Source organism: Tasmannia lanceolata, unplaced genomic scaffold, assembly GCF_043159265.1.
Source record: "Tasmannia lanceolata isolate RefF3 unplaced genomic scaffold, GAP_Taslan_0.1 ptg000006l, whole genome shotgun sequence".
Taxonomy (NCBI): Eukaryota; Viridiplantae; Streptophyta; class Magnoliopsida; order Canellales; family Winteraceae; genus Tasmannia; species Tasmannia lanceolata.
The window spans coordinates 16,464,961-16,483,542 of record NW_027518683.1 but is presented as its reverse complement, the minus strand read 5'-3'; the positions used below and the strand labels follow the sequence as shown (position 1 = coordinate 16,483,542).

The 18,582-nt window shown below is 39.2% G+C and overlaps 1 pseudogene across 1 annotated transcript; it reads right to left on the bottom strand.

The window, feature by feature from the left end:
* Positions 1-1,708: 1,708 nt before the first annotated feature.
* Positions 1,709-6,053, bottom strand: LOC143879918 (uncharacterized; annotated as a pseudogene). The gene is made up of 3 exons (XR_013251437.1): positions 3,349-6,053; positions 2,333-2,752; positions 1,709-1,956 (listed from the first exon to the last, which is right to left on the bottom strand). The product of XR_013251437.1 is annotated as an uncharacterized LOC143879918 (transcript).
* Positions 6,054-18,582: the final 12,529 nt, after the last annotated feature.

The following is an 18,582-nucleotide window of genomic DNA, read 5'->3' as shown; positions in this document are numbered from 1 at the left end:
CGAAATCGGGTTGAACCGGTCGGGTTTGGGTTGAGCCCGATCCAAATCCCATGCCTAAATAGGACAATTAGTAAGCAAATGAGCTTTTTTCTTTTTTGAGAATTCTACTAAGAAAAGATTACTTTGTTATCTTTATGCATTTCTTTATGCATTGGATGTCCGTTCTAGGACTGAAACAGAGACACCACATATTTCATCGTCGATTAGTGACAGAAAGAAGGGACTTGGATGGATATGAATCGTCAGATTTTTCTGATTTGGATCGGATCGGTCTCTGTATATTAGGTGCGCTTCGTTTCATCCATTTTATATGGAACTACTTGTGAGTGGTTTCTGTTATTCTGTCTTGTCTGTGTATATTCATAACTGACTAACTGAGGGGGCTGAATTTTGTAATTTCAGATCCAGTGTATATAGAACTCTCTTTTCTGTCGACCTTTATGCGAGTTTTTGCATCATTTTTTTACCTATAGTTATGTTCATGTTTTCTGCTTTGATCTTTGACCTGTTCGGGTTTACTTTAGTAATTATAGCCAAGACCATTTAGTGCACTTCTCTCTTTCAATGGCCTTTCAAACAAATCCTATTTGTTCATCCACCATTTTGAATTGGGGATTTTATGTGTTTTTTTTTTGTTCCGTCTATCCATTTTGTTTTGGATTTTCTCAATTCAAAATGCCCTCGATTTGATCATCCAAGTTTCAAAACACAAAACACGGATGGGCTCAAAATGCGGACAAAGCAAATCCTAGTTGAATCGTCTTGATGCGGTTGAGTACTTGGGTGATGCGGCTGAGTGCTCGGTTGATGTGGTCATAACTCGGGAGAGTCACCGCAGTTTTGATGTTTGATTGGGTTTGGAGACTTTCCTTCAGCTAGAAATCAGACCGTTAATATTAAACTTCATTCCAAGATTTAACATGGAAATTGGCATATATTTTGAATTGGATAATATTCATTGTAGTTGTGAAATTTGAAATTAATTAGCATCATTCAGCACATTCATACTAATCCTCGTGGAAAATTAAATATATCACTATCTTAAGGTAAATTTAATTTCTGCCCATCTTCTTTACATTGCACATTGAGTAGAATCCCGAGTTATCCAACCTTGAATATGTCAGTTTTCGACATTCTTTACCACTTTGTGCTCTAGCAAGTGTTGAAGGATGGATTTTGATAGATGCAAAATAACAAAATCAAAATGGTAGAAATAATCCCAGGGAGGAAAAAGAAAAGTTCTTGCATAGATAAATGATCACTTTTCTAAGTGAAAACTATTTGATCCTCATTCAGCTTCGAAGGTCTTCTAGATACGTAAGTCTTCAAACTCTCTTAGCACTTTCCTTTATTCTCCAAGGGGCTGTTTGGATGTAGGGAAATTTTTTATTGGAAAATGAATTTTCCAGCATTTGGTCAAGTCATTTTCCTTGGAAAAAAAAATTCCAAAATATTTTTTTTTCATTTTTTTTTCTATGGAATATTTTTCCACAACTCTTGTTCCTTTGATCCAAACTGCCCCTGAACAATTCTTTGTGATACACCAGAACTATTCTTTGTGATACACCAGCCTCTACAAATCATTTACATTTCTCTACACAGTTACCTATTTGTAAACAACTATACCTAAGTATGGCTTATGCTGGGCCCAAAAATACATGAAACACATTATAAAATAGGAAAGTTGTGTGCCTAAGTCAACACTGAACATATGAGAAATAGATAACTTAAAGGGTAGGCTCTAGCAAACGCATTATTACAACTTGACATACAACACATTTTAAGAGACATTAATTATTAAGAGATGCCTGAAAAATGGAAACTTGTTCCTAAGAAAGTCTAGAAATATCATTTTACCAAAGTTTTGAAGGACTAACACCCCATACCTACCATCTCCATCAAAACGATCCTATTTGCCACCTTCAGCATGTTCTGCGTATTCAACACTTTCTTTTCCTTTTGAGCATGATGAGGATGCATGCAAAAACAGAGAGAAACCAGATTAGAACATTGAATAAATTGGCCGAATTGGTAATATATAATATTCATGGTTTTCGGAATACAATATATCTCATTCTCCACAGTTGGTCACAAAATTATTAACGTACTCAAAATATAGGGAACAGAAATGAGTGTGAAGAGAAAAAGGTAGAGGCCTTCTTATAGATTAAAACGATACAGAAATATTTGCCCTTTTTTAATACAGAAATGATCTTGGAAGCATGATGGAATTTTTTCTTGGCAGTTCAGTCCCCCATGAGCAGATGCCCATATATGTGCGTGTGTGTGTGTGTGGCTAAAAATATCTAGACAAGGTTAGATGCACCATTACCTAATAATGAGGAAACTTTTGGTTTCTTTGCATGGATTCCAACCCCAAGAAATATTTCTCTAATTGCATTCATTTCCTTGGTAACATCTCTCATCTCCATCCGTGCTGTTGGTAATTCCAGAGAACACGAGACACCAATGCCAATTATCAAAACCAAGCACTCCTGTATTCTATTTCTCAGTTCAATGCAATTATTGTCGCTGTTGATAGATGCTTCTTCTTCTTCCTCATCTTTGAACAATAGAGGATCAACGATCTCCATAACTCTCGTGGGTAAGGCCATCTTAGCGAATTTATGAAGGCTTAGACCGTCCTTAAAAATTTCAGCAGTGGGACTCTTTCCTGTGAACATCTCCAATAACAGTATCCCGTAACTGTACACATCCCTGTGTGTAGATACTTGGCCACCCATACCATACTCTGCAATTCACATGTCTCTTGTCTTGTTACAATGGTAATGAGTAAGGAACAACCAAGATGCTTGGAGAAGCTGGGATTAAAATCACTTAATTAGAAAGGTCAGCGCTATTTTTATCATTTTTCTGAACATAGAAAGCATAGGAGCATGAAGGAAGTTCCTCTCACTAGTTCCATGTTAGACAAGATGTGGATAGGAGACGAACCAGAGGCGAAAGGGTGCACAAGATATAGCTAATAGGAATAACATATCCCAGTAAAAAAAATAATAATCTATGTTGCCCACTAGAAAATAAATGAATGAGTGAGATTTTGTGCTTCTGGAAGTAAAAATTAATCTACTGACAAGATGGATTAATCATTTCAATTGAAATACATTTAGCCGTATTAGTTAGCCTAGCATATATCCATCATCATTTGACCTTTCAATATAAAACTTCTGTCGTGATTGCAGTTGATGGTCTAAATTATTGTGAGTGTGTTGATGGGTGTAGAAGTATCTATTTTGCTGATTCGTCTGATTTTCATTGAGCAGCTATTTGATTATTAACAATTTTATTAAACAAATCTTAAAACTAAAAAATAAATGAAATACTTACCTGGAGCAACATACCCAACCGATCCCTTTACTCCAATTGAGCTGGTCTGATTTAGGGAAGAACTATTGATAGTCTTAGAAAAGAACCTTGCTAACCCAAAATCAGCAACATGAGCACTCATGTCATTATCAAGAAGGATGTTGCTCGGCTTTATATCACAATGGATGAGTGGTATTTGGCATTGGTGGTGAAGATAATCCAGTGCAGAAGCTACATCAATGGCTGCATTCAGTCTCTCAATGAAGTTCAAGTATCTGAGTGAATCCTGTCCATCTGGTTTTGGATGCAACCACTCCTCTATGCTCCCATTTGGCATGAATTCGAAAACTAGAGCTTTGAAATCATTACCTTTAAAATCCATGCTTGAGCAGGAACTTAAGATCTTTATGAGATTTCTATGTCAGATATTTCTCAAGGCTTTACATTCGGCCATGAAACTCTTCAAAGCTCCTTGTTGTTGAAGGTTAAGTACCTTCACCGCAATAGTTGTTTCTTTGTCATCCAGAATTCCTTTATATACAGACCCAAAACTTCCAGTACCAATCAAATTGGTTGAAGAGAAACCATCAGTTGCTTTAAAGAGCTCCGCATAAGAGACCCTTAAGTATTGATCCTTCTTGTTGTGTTCCCTTCCAGGCAGCCTTGGCTTTCTCCTCCAATACCGTATAGTAAAGAAACATGATAGTAGAATCAAACATAAAACTGTACTAGTAACAGGAATTATTATTTTGAGAGGAGGAGAACTTCTATTTTTCTGTGAAGCATGGATGGAGCATGCGGGCAATTGCAGTTCTGAGACACCCCCACAGAGCTTAGTATTTCCAAGGATTGAAATTGCGCTTGCATTTGTAAACACCCCTTCTTTTGGCACTTCACCCTCAAAATCATTAAAAGACAAATTTAGATATTGCAGAAAAGGAAACCCCCCCAAGTAATTTGGAATCTCCCCAGAGAAATTATTGTATGCAAGATTGATTTCTTGAATAGCTTTTAAAGTACTCAACGATGATGGAATTGTTCCTTCAAAAAGGTTTCTGTCCATGTAGAGGTATTCCAAGGTTATGAAATTGCCAAGCGTGTTAGGAATTTCACTTGACAGCTTGTTTTCAGAAACATCCAATCCCATTAGGTTTTCAAAATTACCCACTTCCATTGGTAGGGAACCAGTAAAAGAGTTCTGAGCTATATTGAGGGAAGTTAACTGGGAGAGGCTAAGAATTGATTTTGGTATAATACCACTAAGGTTATTTCGAGAGAGGTCTAACACTTGTAGATGCTGACAATTAGCGAGAGTCAATGGTATGCTTCCTTGTAGGCTGTTTTCTAGTAAGTATAGTTCATTCAATAAAGTGAGGTTGCCAAGGGAGGATGGAATCTGCCCTGATAGTCTGTTTCGAGCCAAGGACAATCCCTCCAACCTCTGAAGATTCGCAATGGCAATGGGAATACTTCCAGTAAAAAAATTCCACTCCATAGCGAGGCTGGTTAAGCCAACGAGATTCTCAATCCATGAAGGGATGCTTCCATATATTTGGTTCCGTCCTATTGCTAGTTTTCTAAGCTGAGTCGACAGGTTAACACAGGAGTTTGGCAACTGACCTCTTAGCTTGTTTCCATCTATGGTCAATACTTCTAGGCTGCTACAGTTGGATAAAGAAGTGAGAAATTTCAAATCATCATTTTGCCTTGTTCCGAGCCTATTAATTTCAATGTTTAATTTAATGAGACCCTGCAGGTTTCCGAGATTCATGGGGACTGTTCCACTAAGATCATTACGGGATACATCAAGTATTGTAAGCCTCGTAGCATTGGATAATGAAGCTGGAATGGATCCTGTAAACTGGTTCATTCCCACAGTAAGTGATTGGAGATTGGGAAGAGTGAGGCCAATATCAGATGGAAGGCTTCCATACAGTTGATTATCTGCCACATCAAATAGATAGATAGACGAGAAATTGTAAATCTGGTGAGGGACCATACCAGACAGTTTATTTTCAGAGACTTGAAAAACTTGCAAGCTCGTGAGTTTGCCTAGCTCATCTGGAATCCTTCCCTCCAGATTATTTCTTGTTATAGAAAAAACTGTGAGAGACGAAAGATTGCCGAATGAAGGTGGGATGCTTCCGGTAAGATTATTAACCCCAACAGCGAAAAAAGTGAGCTTTGACAAAGCACCTAGCTCGACAGGAATGTCTCCTACAAGATTGTTGTATGTTAAACTGATGACGCCGAGGTCCGGGCAGTAGGTAATATTAGATGGAATTTCCCCTCCCAATGAATTTTTGGCCAGATTAAGATACTGTAGCCGGAACAAACGACCAATTTCTCTGGGGATTTCTCCATGGAAGCTGTTGTTTACGAGGTTGATTTTCTTAAGGAAGGTGAGGTTTGCTATATAGGGAGAAATCAGACCTACAAGGCTCTTGGAAGTTAGGTTTAAGACGGTAACCCTTTGATGCAGGCGACTGCATGTGATTCCTTGCCACTCGCAGAAATGGAGAGTAGTGTTCCATGAACTCAGGATGCGGAGAGGATCGTCGGTTATTTGATCCTTGAAGGCAAGCAAAGCTAGTTGATCAGTTTGGTTTCCCAAGCTGGTAGATTCTGAGCATAGGATGTTCATGCTTAGGAGAAGGGAGACATGGATGATAGACAAGCAAAAGACCCTTATGTGTGGGAGCTCCATTGGACTATAGAAACCTTTCCTCATGTTATGTATTTATTGTTAAGGGAAGGAAATGGAAGCTGCTTTACGTAGTGATTGAAGTGTCAATATTTTTAGTTTGTTGACTACACAATTTATAGTGAAAGGGCCTAATTGCTCTCTGCCTATAATATTATCATACTTGGTGGTTTCTTGCTGAGTAGGTTATATGGGGTGCTTTGAAGAATTCAACTGAACAAAGTTAACATCTTAATCAATCTAAGGGTCTTTTGCTTTGAAGAATTCAACTGAACAAAGTTTACTTCTGAATCCAAGTAAGGATCTTTCATTATTTTGGAGATTTGACATCCAATAAGAAAAAATTATTGGAGTGATTATATATTAGATTAGACAAATGACAGAGAAAGTTTTTTTTTTGTTTTGTTTAGTTAATAGGGAAATTGCCCCGATCACCTCATTGAAAATATTATTTATTCAATACTTTTGAAGGGTTACTTTCATCCAATGCCGTGTTGGCTGGGCGGAGAGACCTGATCGGCATTTGCCGCATCCAGTCACGGGTGATGGCTTAAGTGGTGATGACATTTTTAAAAAAAAATTAATCCTTAAAATAGGGGTTTTTGTCATATTTACTTTCATTTTTATTTTCGAAAAGTGTTGACTACTGTGTCTAGATACTGTTGCTCTTTGCTTTGTTTTACACTTTTCTTAATTAGCTTGTTATGACTTGACAATTCACAATAGGGCTTTTAACCGCCGATCGAGGGAAAGTGCTTGATAAATTTTTGGAATGTCATTGTCAAAACAAGGGATTGCTGATAGCATTTCCCTAAAAACAAACAAAACCAAAGGTGAATTTGAGTTTTTTAATGGGTCATTTGGTTTGAGGGTCAGAAAATTCAGTGATTACAATTTCTGTGTTTTTATATGCTCTTCCTCTATATTTAATGAGTCCTTCCTTCAGTTGTAAACCAAAGAAATTTAAAAAGAAGCCCCTTCTCCAGTTGACTTGTTGGCTAGACAATTTCGTATAAGCACTCGTTGGCTTTTCATTTTTGTAACCTAAGGACCAATTTTGGAGGTTTAGGCGATCATCTTGGCCCATAACACATGCCTCTATGCGTGTGTTGTGGCCCATGCCATGCTCTATGTGCGTTTTAGTTTAAAGGGTTACAACAATTCAAAGCATTTGGTGATCCAGACCATTGATTGCTCTCATGTAGAAGGGAGATCAGATCATATGTGCTTCAGACCTGCAATGAGAGTAATGAAGATTTTAATTTTCATAGGCAAAGTAAAAGAATGTAATGTTAGTGTTACTTCTTTCTCTTATTGAATAGTTTTGAATGGGCTTTCGCCTTAGGTCTCTTCTTTGTAAGAGACCTAAGGCGAAAGCCCATTCAAAACTATTCAAGGATGAATGACCTTTTAGGTGACAAATACCAACAACAAGCCTCTCTTTCTATAATAACATGAAAGGAAGTTTCTTCGACTTCATTACATTAACGGATGACTATTCCACATATACATTTACGGTTTACGAGCGTGAAGTCCAGCATTTTCAGAAAGTACAGTGGGGCCTACTTCTCAGGATGATGTAAACCGTTCATTTGTTGAGCCACAACGAAAATACGCCCGTACCTCATAGATTAACTGAAAAATACTGGACTTCACGCGCATTCACCTTATAAATCTATATATTTACATATACCTGATGAGACACCACTCTAATTTTTTTTTTGTTTGAAGTTTAAAAAGTGAAACTATGAAGTAGTTCTCTGTTCTTTTGGAGATAGAAAACAAAGGTAGATAGACCTGCAAGGTTAGCATAGTAGTGAAGGGCTATAATTGAAAGGTTGATATTGATTAGTAGGAAACTTTCTCACTAATAGAGTAATAGCCATGTTAATGTCCACAAGAGTTTTATCAACAATAGCAACACTATAATTATGGGATTTGGTAGATTGATGCATTGCTGGTCGAAATCAAGATATTGGATTCAGGTCGTTTCACATGCGTCGCGACGTAGCCTAAAACGCTTGGTCGCCCGGCTCTAGCCGTTCAATACTTTTTGCAGTCAAGATTAAACCAAGATGAAACTTGGAAATGTCGGTAACCAGGAACGTAAAAAAGGTAAAATCACAGCCCATCCCCCCCCCCCCCCCCCCCCCGCTTTTTTAGGGCGGAAAATCACGACAATATCAATGGCAAATCACTGCAACCAGGTAAGAAATGAAGCTACCGAGGATGCCTTTTCTCTTCCTTCAGCTCCCCTCTCTCATTCTAACTCATCTTCCTCTTCATCTCTTGTTTCCAACTCAAATTCTAACCCCATACAAAATCTTAACTCCTTGATTTACTAGCTTTCTCCACAAAAGAAAAGGTCTTTGTAGCCTCTGCCAAAAGCTCAAATCCAACTCTCTTCAAAAATTTCAGGCCCTTGATCTGGGCAACCCATCCACAGGCCTCACCTTGGGTTGCTCGTTATGATTGGATGATCCCAACTATGGACCTGTGGCCTTCAGATTGACGGTTAAACAAATTTAATTAAATTTCAGTTTGCTAGACACCAATGTCCACAGTATGATTCATTGGAGTTGATGTTTCTATATATGTGTGCTGTATAGAAGCTTAATTGCTAAATAGTTTCACTAGTCCTTGATACTTTATTAGTGTTTTGGAATTGTCCTATCTTGCTTTAGGGACACTTTCAGTGTTCTAATAAGCACAGATTATAAGATTTAGCAGAAAATAGTTCCAAATCTCAATGGGATTTTCAATCTTCTAGCCCATTAAAATGATCTCAATACGCTGTTTTCATGGGAAGTCTTCTTCGTTGCCTTACAGAGGATGCTAGTGATTCCTTACATCAACTACAGATAATGACTAAAATCAAGGACAATAAAAAATGACGTTGTAGCTACAAGCCACTCTGACATCTCTTTGACAATTTTTCTCATAAAGAAGACATCAAACAGCACCATTTCAAGACGAATAACACCTGTACAAGCTGTAAGCTCTAATATTTCATCAAACATCACCCTTGCTTCTAAGACAAGGGAGATCAGATGGGCGTGGATTTTTAACTGGCGTTGCTCATCGACCTGACATATTTGCAGCAAGCTTGAATTCCTCCATTGTCAATGGCTTTGCTGGAAGGGAACAAAACCGGTTGCCGCCAAAAGAAAATTTCTCCATGGTCAGAAGCTCCAAATCCAGAAATATGGTTGTGATTTTCGGCCTAAAAGGAAGCACGAAGATAGACTTTGAAAATTTAGGATTGAAAACGCTAAAGGGGATTGTTTACCTTTTTTGGGGTTACTGGTTACCGACATTACCAAGTTGCATCTTGGTTTAATCATGACCACAGAAAGTATCGGACGGTTAGAGCTGGGCGACGAAGCATTTTAAGCTTCGTCGCAACGCATGTGAAACGGCCTCTATTGGATTATGGTCCAGCCAGAGGGTTTTGAATCTGTTGGTCATAATAATCAGCCAGTGTATAAGCTATTGATATCAATGTAAGACATAAAGTAGGCTTTTCTTAGCTAGAACATCCATTTTAATGGGGTAGTCAAAATGTTTGTATTCTCACAAAATTTGAATGAGGCTCGCGTCTATAAGAACTTAGGAGTCATCTTGCTCTCAGACTGTACAGAGAAAGAGAGAACAAACTTCTAGGACTCTCACAAATGAATTATGGGGATTAGATATTAGTAATGATCAATGTGTGGGATTCCAAGATATGGTTACCCTCTTTAGGCATGTACCTAGTCAAAATGATGTTTAAGACAACATGTGAAAGTGAGAAGAAAAATCAATGTTAATCAAAACCTCAACGCAACGATTTTCAGGGAAGTGTTGCTACTCCGGCCGCTCCCCGTGAGTCGTTCGGTCCCTCGATCGGGGACCTCACTGCACTACTCTCACACGCTCGCACGCATGCATGGGAAAGGAGAGGTTTCTTGGAAAAGCTTTGAGCCTCTTATGAAGTGACATGATTGCCACATGCTGAGTGTCCCACATGATGAAAAGGGGCGCATTTACCATTTCCCTTACAAAATTGGTAATAGACTATTTCACTCTTTACAGAAATGGGCCTCTCGGGATTTATTAATCCCATCCTTTGTCGTCAATCCCGCCTTGATTGGATGATCATATGCCCTTGAGAATTGAGATCTATCAAGCCTTGTTTAGAGTTCCGGCAAATAAAGTAAACTACTGATTTTTTTTTGCTGCTGATATTTGTCACTACCATGTTTTGATAATTGCTAAGTCATCTTGTCTTTTACCATTTAAAGTTTTAAACAGTAGTCAAATGTTATTACAGTTCCCTAAAAGCTCTTAAAAGCCAATTAAAAAAGAAAAGACAAGATGAGTTTGTGTAAAGCATAGTAGTGCCAATATCGCTAGCCTTTTTTTTTTGTAATTTATCTTGTGCATGAAATGTTCGTTGGGCATGGGACCAAGCCCGTTGAGACATGTCCACGTGTGGGACTTGAAAATTGATCAGATGTGTTGAGTGTGTGGGATGCAAACTTTTTTAGAGGTTGTTGTTGGATCAAATATCAAGGGTGGCATTTGGGTGCCACATCAGCAAAACCCATTTTTTAGTTGCCAATATGCTTGAAATCCCTTGAGACTATTAGGGATGTCTAGTGGATAATAATTGTATATGTATGCTGATGTGTCACCCTTGTCTCCTCCCTGTAAAATTCAAGCCAAAAAACATAAAAAGGTGGAATTTTTCTTGTATTGCTTAGAAATGATGCTTTTTGTCTCATTCTCTCTCTTCTCATTATATTGGTAATGACACTCCATACCACTACTCTACGAGGTTGACAATATCACTTATTCTATGATGTAAGTTCCAGGTAAATCCAAATGCTTGTCTCCTTCTTGTTGACTACTTACACTACTACTTGACGCTGTAAATACCAAAACCAATCGCAGTGTTGAGTTCAAATGGGTGGTGACAACCAGGGGCGAAGCTACATGTAGCATAAAGGGGGGCAGTTGCCCCTGTTGAGTTGGGGCAAATCCTTAATAAGCCCAATTCAATTGGGTCCATCCTCCTTTAAAATTTGAAGGCCTGCCCTCCTCATGTATAAGCCTGTATAAGCTTGCCCCCCTTGTGTATAAATCCCGTCTCCGCCACTGGTGACAGGATTAATTTTCTAGTGCATGCAATCACCTAAATGATAAATATTGAAATTTTGGTAATGGAGCCGCATTAAAATCTGTGTAATGAAAGAAGATGAGGCCTATTTCTTGAGATGAGCAATTTTCCATTTGAACAAGTGCAAAAATATAGAACATGGGCCTCCACGTCAAATAAATGAGACTCGTAATTTAAAGGTTGTTCACCGTGTGTGGGCCAGAAATCAGCCTTTCACAAGAAAGTGAAAAGGCTGATATCTTGGTGTAAAATCTTGATTACACAGTGAAAAGGCTGATATCTTCGGTTCCGTTATATCCTGATTCATAGCTAGGGTTTTGACATTGTGTCTAGTCTTTTCTCTGTGATGATATTTGGTGAAAATTTCATTCACATTGTTTGGCTTCACACTGTTCTATTTTTTTTGGTATGTGATATTTAGGGATTTATTTCCCTACGGATGTGATTTATTATGCAGATCTTAAATTAACAGGGCAATTAGAATTTGTCAAATATGATTTGATTTCTGTTAGTAATAATTGTATTTAGCCATTTTCTATTTCTATTAACATAAGTGGTGTCTAGGTTTTGTATGATTTGGTTTGATGAGCATTTCTGAGTCATGAATTCAAAGATAGAACTGGGTTTACTAGAAGGAACTAACCGCTTCCTTAAAACGGAAATCTGGTTCGAAAGATGAAGATTGAATTTCTGACCGATTTACTTAGCTCCTTGATCTACCCCAATTTCAACAATGCTCTCATGGATCTCCAAATTCTGGAGTATTTATTCTATTGAGGTAACTTTGAGTATTTAAAAGGGTGATTTAGTAACCGAAGGTGAGTTCAAAATTTGAATTCAAGCTAGGACTCAATAGACCCTACTCTAGCTGCTCATTTAAGGTCTGTAGACACCCCATTTTGACCGAACCCTTTCATGTCTTGTTTTAAATAATTGTCCTAATAAATTAGTGTTCTAAGGTCCCAAATTGTGCCCTAGGTTAGCTTAGAGTCCCACCAGGGTCCCTGTAAAATTTCATCGCGATCCGAGCCCGTTTGCCTAGCAAACAAGCTAAGACAGTGTCGTGGGGCGAGTTCAGAAGAGTGGCGATTTAGCCAGAAAAGGGGTTGTGCTGGAATCTCAAAAACCAGTTCAAATTAGCCATGGCGGGCTGTCCGGGGAGATGTAGGGGTATGCAGATTAGTGTACAACTTAATTGAGGGGTGTATTATCCTGAACCAGGGTAATTTCGTAATTTGCGAAGATGCTTTTCTTCTTCTCCAAGTCACCATTAAGTCCTAAGCTAGGTTAGTGAGTGATTAGGACTAGGATTAGTTAGAGGGAATCTTAGTTGGTTATGTTTCTTTTGATCTCAGCCATTGAGTGAAAAGGTGATTTTAACGGTTGAGATCATTTTTTAAAGAAGATATTTTTTTGCAACTTTTTCCCCCTTGTTTTCTGCTTGGGCCGCCTCTTGCGGAATAATAGTTGTCCTAAATTTGCCAAGGGGGGTGTCCTGGAAGGTTTGGGGGTATCGAATATATCATTTCTCGTTTTCTTCTTGGGCACCCCCTGCCAGTTAAAAAGTTGCTAAAAATTACACTAGAGGTGGTTGTCCAAGTAGAAAAGGGGCGTGTTTAATTACATCTTTTCTTTTGTATAAAAAAAAAAGCCATCGAAGCAAAAAAAAAAAGCTCATTTTCGTAGAAAATTGCAGAGAGAGAGACCCACCTCCTCCGGCCGGCCAACCACCTTCTCCGGCATCCCCCCGACCATTACCACCGGAATCCGGCCCTCTCCGACCCAAATCCGACAACCTCCATCCTTCCACCTCCGTAGAAACCCATTTTTATCTCTTAAACCCATCTCCACCCCATTCCAGCCACAAGCTCCACGGAATCTGGCATCATTCTCACCGGAAATCCGATTGGTTCTCACCACCATCTTCAGCCGGAGCTCCGCTCGGCCGCCTCCACCTTTTTCTTCCCCACCTCCGACCACCACTACCAGGTATCTTCTTCTTCCCTAAACCCTTACCACCACTAGCCACCACCCTCTTTTCAAACCACCTCTCGAAATCCTACCCTCTTCTCCATTAACTCCGGCCGGCCACAAATTCCATCTCCTCCGGCACCGCTACAGGCCAGATCCACTTTTTCCACCTGCACCACCACACCATCGGCCGGCTACCTCCACAACCTCCATCGATTCCGACCATTGTTTCACCCCAGAACCCCATATCCATCTCCATCTCAAACCCATTTTTCATTTTCTCATCAAACCCCATCTTCTCCCCAAATCCTCCTCTGCAAATCCGGCTCGATCCCCACCCTCAAACCCATTTCTACCCAACCTAAACCCCACCACCATTTTCAACCTTCACAACCTCCATCTCAGCTACCATCCCACCTTCTTCTTCTTCTTCTATATTTTTACCTCTGCAAACCCCATCTAACTATCTCCACTGCCAAAAACCCCATCTCATCTCCAATTAAACCCATTTCTACTACCAATTTCCCCACCGTTGCCTCTACTTCGGATCCAAAACCCATCTCATTAATCCCATCAACAGACATCATTTTTTTTTTCTCCCATCCATTGATTCCGGTCATATTTTACCGGAATCCGGCGAAGCCGTCTCCTCCTCCACAACTAGATCCCCGGCCGGCACCCGAACACCACCTCTACACCATTTTTTATCATCATCATCATCACATCCATCCTCTTATTCCATTTCCATCTTCTCTGCTGCTTCTATAGAAACCCCAAATTTGTACTTATTTCTCCTATCTCCGGCGAATCTGTCGGACTCCGTCCAATTCAATTGATTCGGGTAGCTCTACTGGAATCCAGCAATCAACTCCCTAATCTGGCCGGTTCAATTTCCTCGCCTTTGGCCAGTGTCCGGCATTTGTCTTCACGAGCTTCATCACCATTTGCCATCGTCATCGCCTCTTTCGCATCAAGCCGCAACCATCTTTGCCCCGCGGCATTTTCGCCCTTGATCAAAAGATCGAGAAGATTCGCAGGGTAGCATTCAGGAAGGTACAACTTGCCCCTTTATCCTCCGTGCTCTTATATTTTAATTTTGATTTTCATAGCATTTTGGTTTGCAATTTCCTCTCAATTCTACAGTTTGGTTCGAGCAAGACTTTACTAAGTCAGTTATGGTTAAGGCCAACATGGCTGTTCAAATTCATGTTTTCTCGTTCATGGTTGGTTCTTCGGCAAATTTTGTAGAATTTGATGAATTTTGGGTTTGGATTATTAAGAGTCCGGTCGCTCTCAGTTCCATTGTTTGATCCTTGAAATTTTCTTTTGAATCCAAGCATTCATTGCCCCAAATCCGGAATCTGTTTGGATATCTATTCTAAGCCTTGTGAATTCAATTCCAGTAGCTGGAAAAACTTGCGCGTCATGTTGAAAATTATTTCATTGATGTCCATACGAGGCAATTAATGGGAATTAAAGCATTTGCCATGTTTGTTTGGATACCTTTCAACCTTGAATCCCTTTCGAATTTTGGTGATGGTCTGTAAATGATAACTCTATGTCTTGCGCGCCTTCTATGTCACTATAAACCAATTCCTTTAAGGTATTTGATACATGATTAAAAATTGTTTTCATGTCTTAAATCAGTTTCCAAAAGCTTTGAAAAATGGATTTAATATGGCCAATAATCTGATGCTTGGGTAATCATCTATAGTGGCTGGCTTGTTTCTCCTTGTTATATAGAAAGGAGACTAGTGTAACTGTAGTTTAATGGTTGGGAGCGAATGCTTTATTGGAATTTGGGTTACGACAGGTTATTTGGATTTCTGCTATCTTTTGGCTTAGAATAGCGTTTCACTCTATCATGTTCTTACAATTGCATAAACTCAGCTTCTTTGCTGAAGTATGGGCTTTTCATTTTACAAAATGCTATGTTTGTCTATACAACTTCAGTGTACATGTGGAGCTATCTAGACACTTTGTTGTCTTCTTGGGCGTAATCTGAATAACCTTTTATGTTGGTCCTCGACCAGAAATTTGGCGAAAAGTATTGAGAGGGGGAACCTTTGGCAGGTTTTTCTTGTGGCTGTTTTGGCCCGCAGATGAATGGATAGAGTTGCGCCATTTGTTGTCCTACCTATGTTACTTAATGTTTTCGTCTGTTCTATTTAGTTGTCTGCATTGAAGCCTCGTCCCATGTGGGCATTTCCTTTTGGTTTTGACTATGTCCAGTGCTGCAATGTGAACTGAAGGAGTTGCATGCAAGCCTTTGGGGCAGGTTAACGCGATCTGCCCCAAGGAAATTTCCTCCGATTGACTTGTATCTGTTTGGCGATGAAGGCGATAGCCCAAACCCATCCTTAGGGGACTTGCTCAGTCCAAGTAGCGTTCCCCTCATTTGTATAGTAGACTTGCTTAGTCTTTTAGATGCCTCTTAGATATTAGTAGCCCCATTCAGTGATAAGGCGATGAAGGCGATAGCCCAAGCCCATCTTTAGGGGACTCGCTCAATCTAAGTAGCGCTCCCCTCTTTTGTTTAGTAGGCCAACCCAACCTTTCAGATATGCCCCCTGTTATGCATCAGAATTTATAAAAATCAGAAATATCATTTGATGCATTTGTATAATCTGTTAAAATTTTTAATATTCTTCTCTTGTACTAAGCTTTGAGTTAGGGTTTGAAGACGGTAATAAATGGTGTTCAGGTGAGATTATCTCAAAGCTTATCATACTCATTCATTTTATTTTTAATAAATTGTTTAATTGAAGAAGGAAATCAGATGATTTGCACTATTCGATGTCCTTGACACGGATATCGTCTGATTTCAAGGCGGTTTGTAGAAATATTATATGTGTAGGAAATCAGATGATTACTTTGGCATCATCTGATTTCATTGGAGTCCCCGTGTTGGGGTTTGTGGTTGGTTTTGAAGTGTTTGATATTGTTTTTACTTCATTAGGCTACCCAGCGGCTGGTCTGGGCTAATTAATTTTTATTTTAAATAAATTGTTTAATTGAAGAAGGAAATCAGACGATTTGCACTATTCGATGTCCTTGACACGAATATCGTCTGATTTCAAGGCGGTTTGTAAAAGTATTATATGTGTAGGAAATCAGATGATTACTTTGGCATCATCTGATTTCATTGGAGTCCCCGTATTGGGGTTTGTGGTTGGCTTTGAAGTGTTTGATATTGTTTTTACTTCATTAGGCTATCCAGCGGCTGGTCTGGACTAATTAATATTGTTTATCATTTTATGATTGTTATAGATTGTGTATTTTTATTATTATTATTATTATTATTGAAAATTCTTCTTTGCTTAGAACTTGTTTTATTTTTTATAAGAATAGAATGGGTTTGCGATTATCTGGTAGCCTTTTCTTCTCTCTTTGATAGACTAACACAGTCTTATAGGTTTTTGTTAAATTTCTTTAGATACTAGAATCCCCTCTCATTGCGAGGGCGATGAAGGCGCTAGCCCAAGCCCATCCTTAGGGGACTTGCTCAGTCCAAGTAGCATACAACTCATTTGTATATAGGAGACTTGCCCAGTCTTGCTAGCATTTTTCTCTATCCTACCTCTGTGTCTAAGAGACTTACCCAGTCTCATTCTCTTGCTAAACCTCCTCTTTGTGCGTTGTTTGGTTTTGGGAGAACACCTTACTCGGCTAGGCAGCATACCCCTACCCTTACGGGTATTGGGTTGCACATTTGTTGCACCCTAGGGCTAGGTAGCTGTCCGGCCCGGCTGGGTGTTTCACCTTTGCCAACTATGCACAGGGTCTTTTATTCCTTTTTACTTGTGAGCTTCTCCTTATTCGATAGTCCATTCGCATAGGAGTCAGCCCTGATTAGAGAGTCTTTGACTCATTCATCCTTTGTAGTGTTATTAGAGTCTCTGACTCATTTGTACTTCCTCCCTAGTGTTATTAGTTATGAGTTTTTCCATTAGAGACTAACTCAGTCATATAGAGCCTTCCCTGCTTAGGATCTTAGATTGTTTTCTCTGTTCTTGGGGCACTATCTTTCTTGTTGTGGTTTGTCTCTTTGAGACGCCAGTTTCTTGTTGTGGATCGTCTCTTTGAGACCTTTGTTGCTTGTTTGGGGTTTCCCCTTTTTGCTTTAAGGCTTTGCCTTAGTTTATGGTATTACTTGTGTGTCCCCTTTAAGATTGAAAACATTTAAAGGTTTAGAGCATTGGAAAAGCTTTAAAATCCAAAAACATTAGAAATTTAAAACTCAAAAACATTTAAAAACTTTAAAAATATCAAAAATATTTGAAAAACATAAAAAACCTTAAAAGAAATCTAAAGTGTTGAGTGTTTCTTTTCGAAGCGTAGTTTGAGAGTCCGCTTTCGAACTACGTTGGCTTGATCCTCTTCCACGAGGTACGTAGTGCAGCTTGGGATTCTTATCCCAGGTCCAGCCAAACTTTGTAAATAAATCTTTTAACCCTTTTAAAAAATATAAAAATCTTCCAAAATATTATTTTTCGAAAAGATCTTCATCTAGAGTTAGGACTTTGTCCTAGATAGAGAGTTTTAGAGTTAGGAGTTTGTCTTTGTTGTGTGCTTGTTGTGTGTTTGTGTTAGAGTTAGGAGTTTGTCCTAGCTAGGAGCGCCTCCGTCCGGTCAGTTGGCGATTCACATCGCCGACTGATGATTAGGTCTTGGATACGTTAGCGAACCCATTGTTTTCCTTAGGACGCACAGCCTAGTTACACATAGGTTGTAGGAACCACCTGCATTAGCTTAGGGCTAACTTGCATTTAGTTAGGGCATATAGGGTGTCCTAAAATCTACAATTCACTGGAATTTAAATAATCGTTCAAGAAGCTTTAATAACTAGTCCGGTCTTTTAGACCGAGTCTTAGATGGAGTCTAATATAGAGGTCTAGGTGTCTTAGGCATCCTAGCTTAGAATAGGCGCGAAGAACTACGTTGCCTTGATTCTCGTGGAGGCGGGGATACGTAGGCTTCTTTGGATGAACATCAGACCATCCGAGGACTCGGGCTAAATCATTTAGAGTCTTAGGATTTTTTGTGTTGTTATATTGTATATTTTGTTGTGTTTTCTTACTTTCTTGTGCAGACCTTATACCTGTAGTTGTAGCATGCATATGTTCGTCCACCAGAACTTAGACACCAGTTAGGTATGTCACTCATAACCTAGCAATCATTAGGCGACACATCTTTTATTTTATTTTATGGGTGTTTATTATCTTTATCCTCAGGAAATGCATGCTTAGGTAGACGACTCCTGAGGATTGTTCTCATTTCACATGATTTTCGCCTAAAACTCTTCAAGGTTAATAATAAATGGCATAAGAGACCAAGTGTTCGCACTCGGGCGAATTGGGGGCGCTCTTCGGACCTTCTCCATTCGTCATCAGGCACGGACCTTTTGTATCTCTGGTTA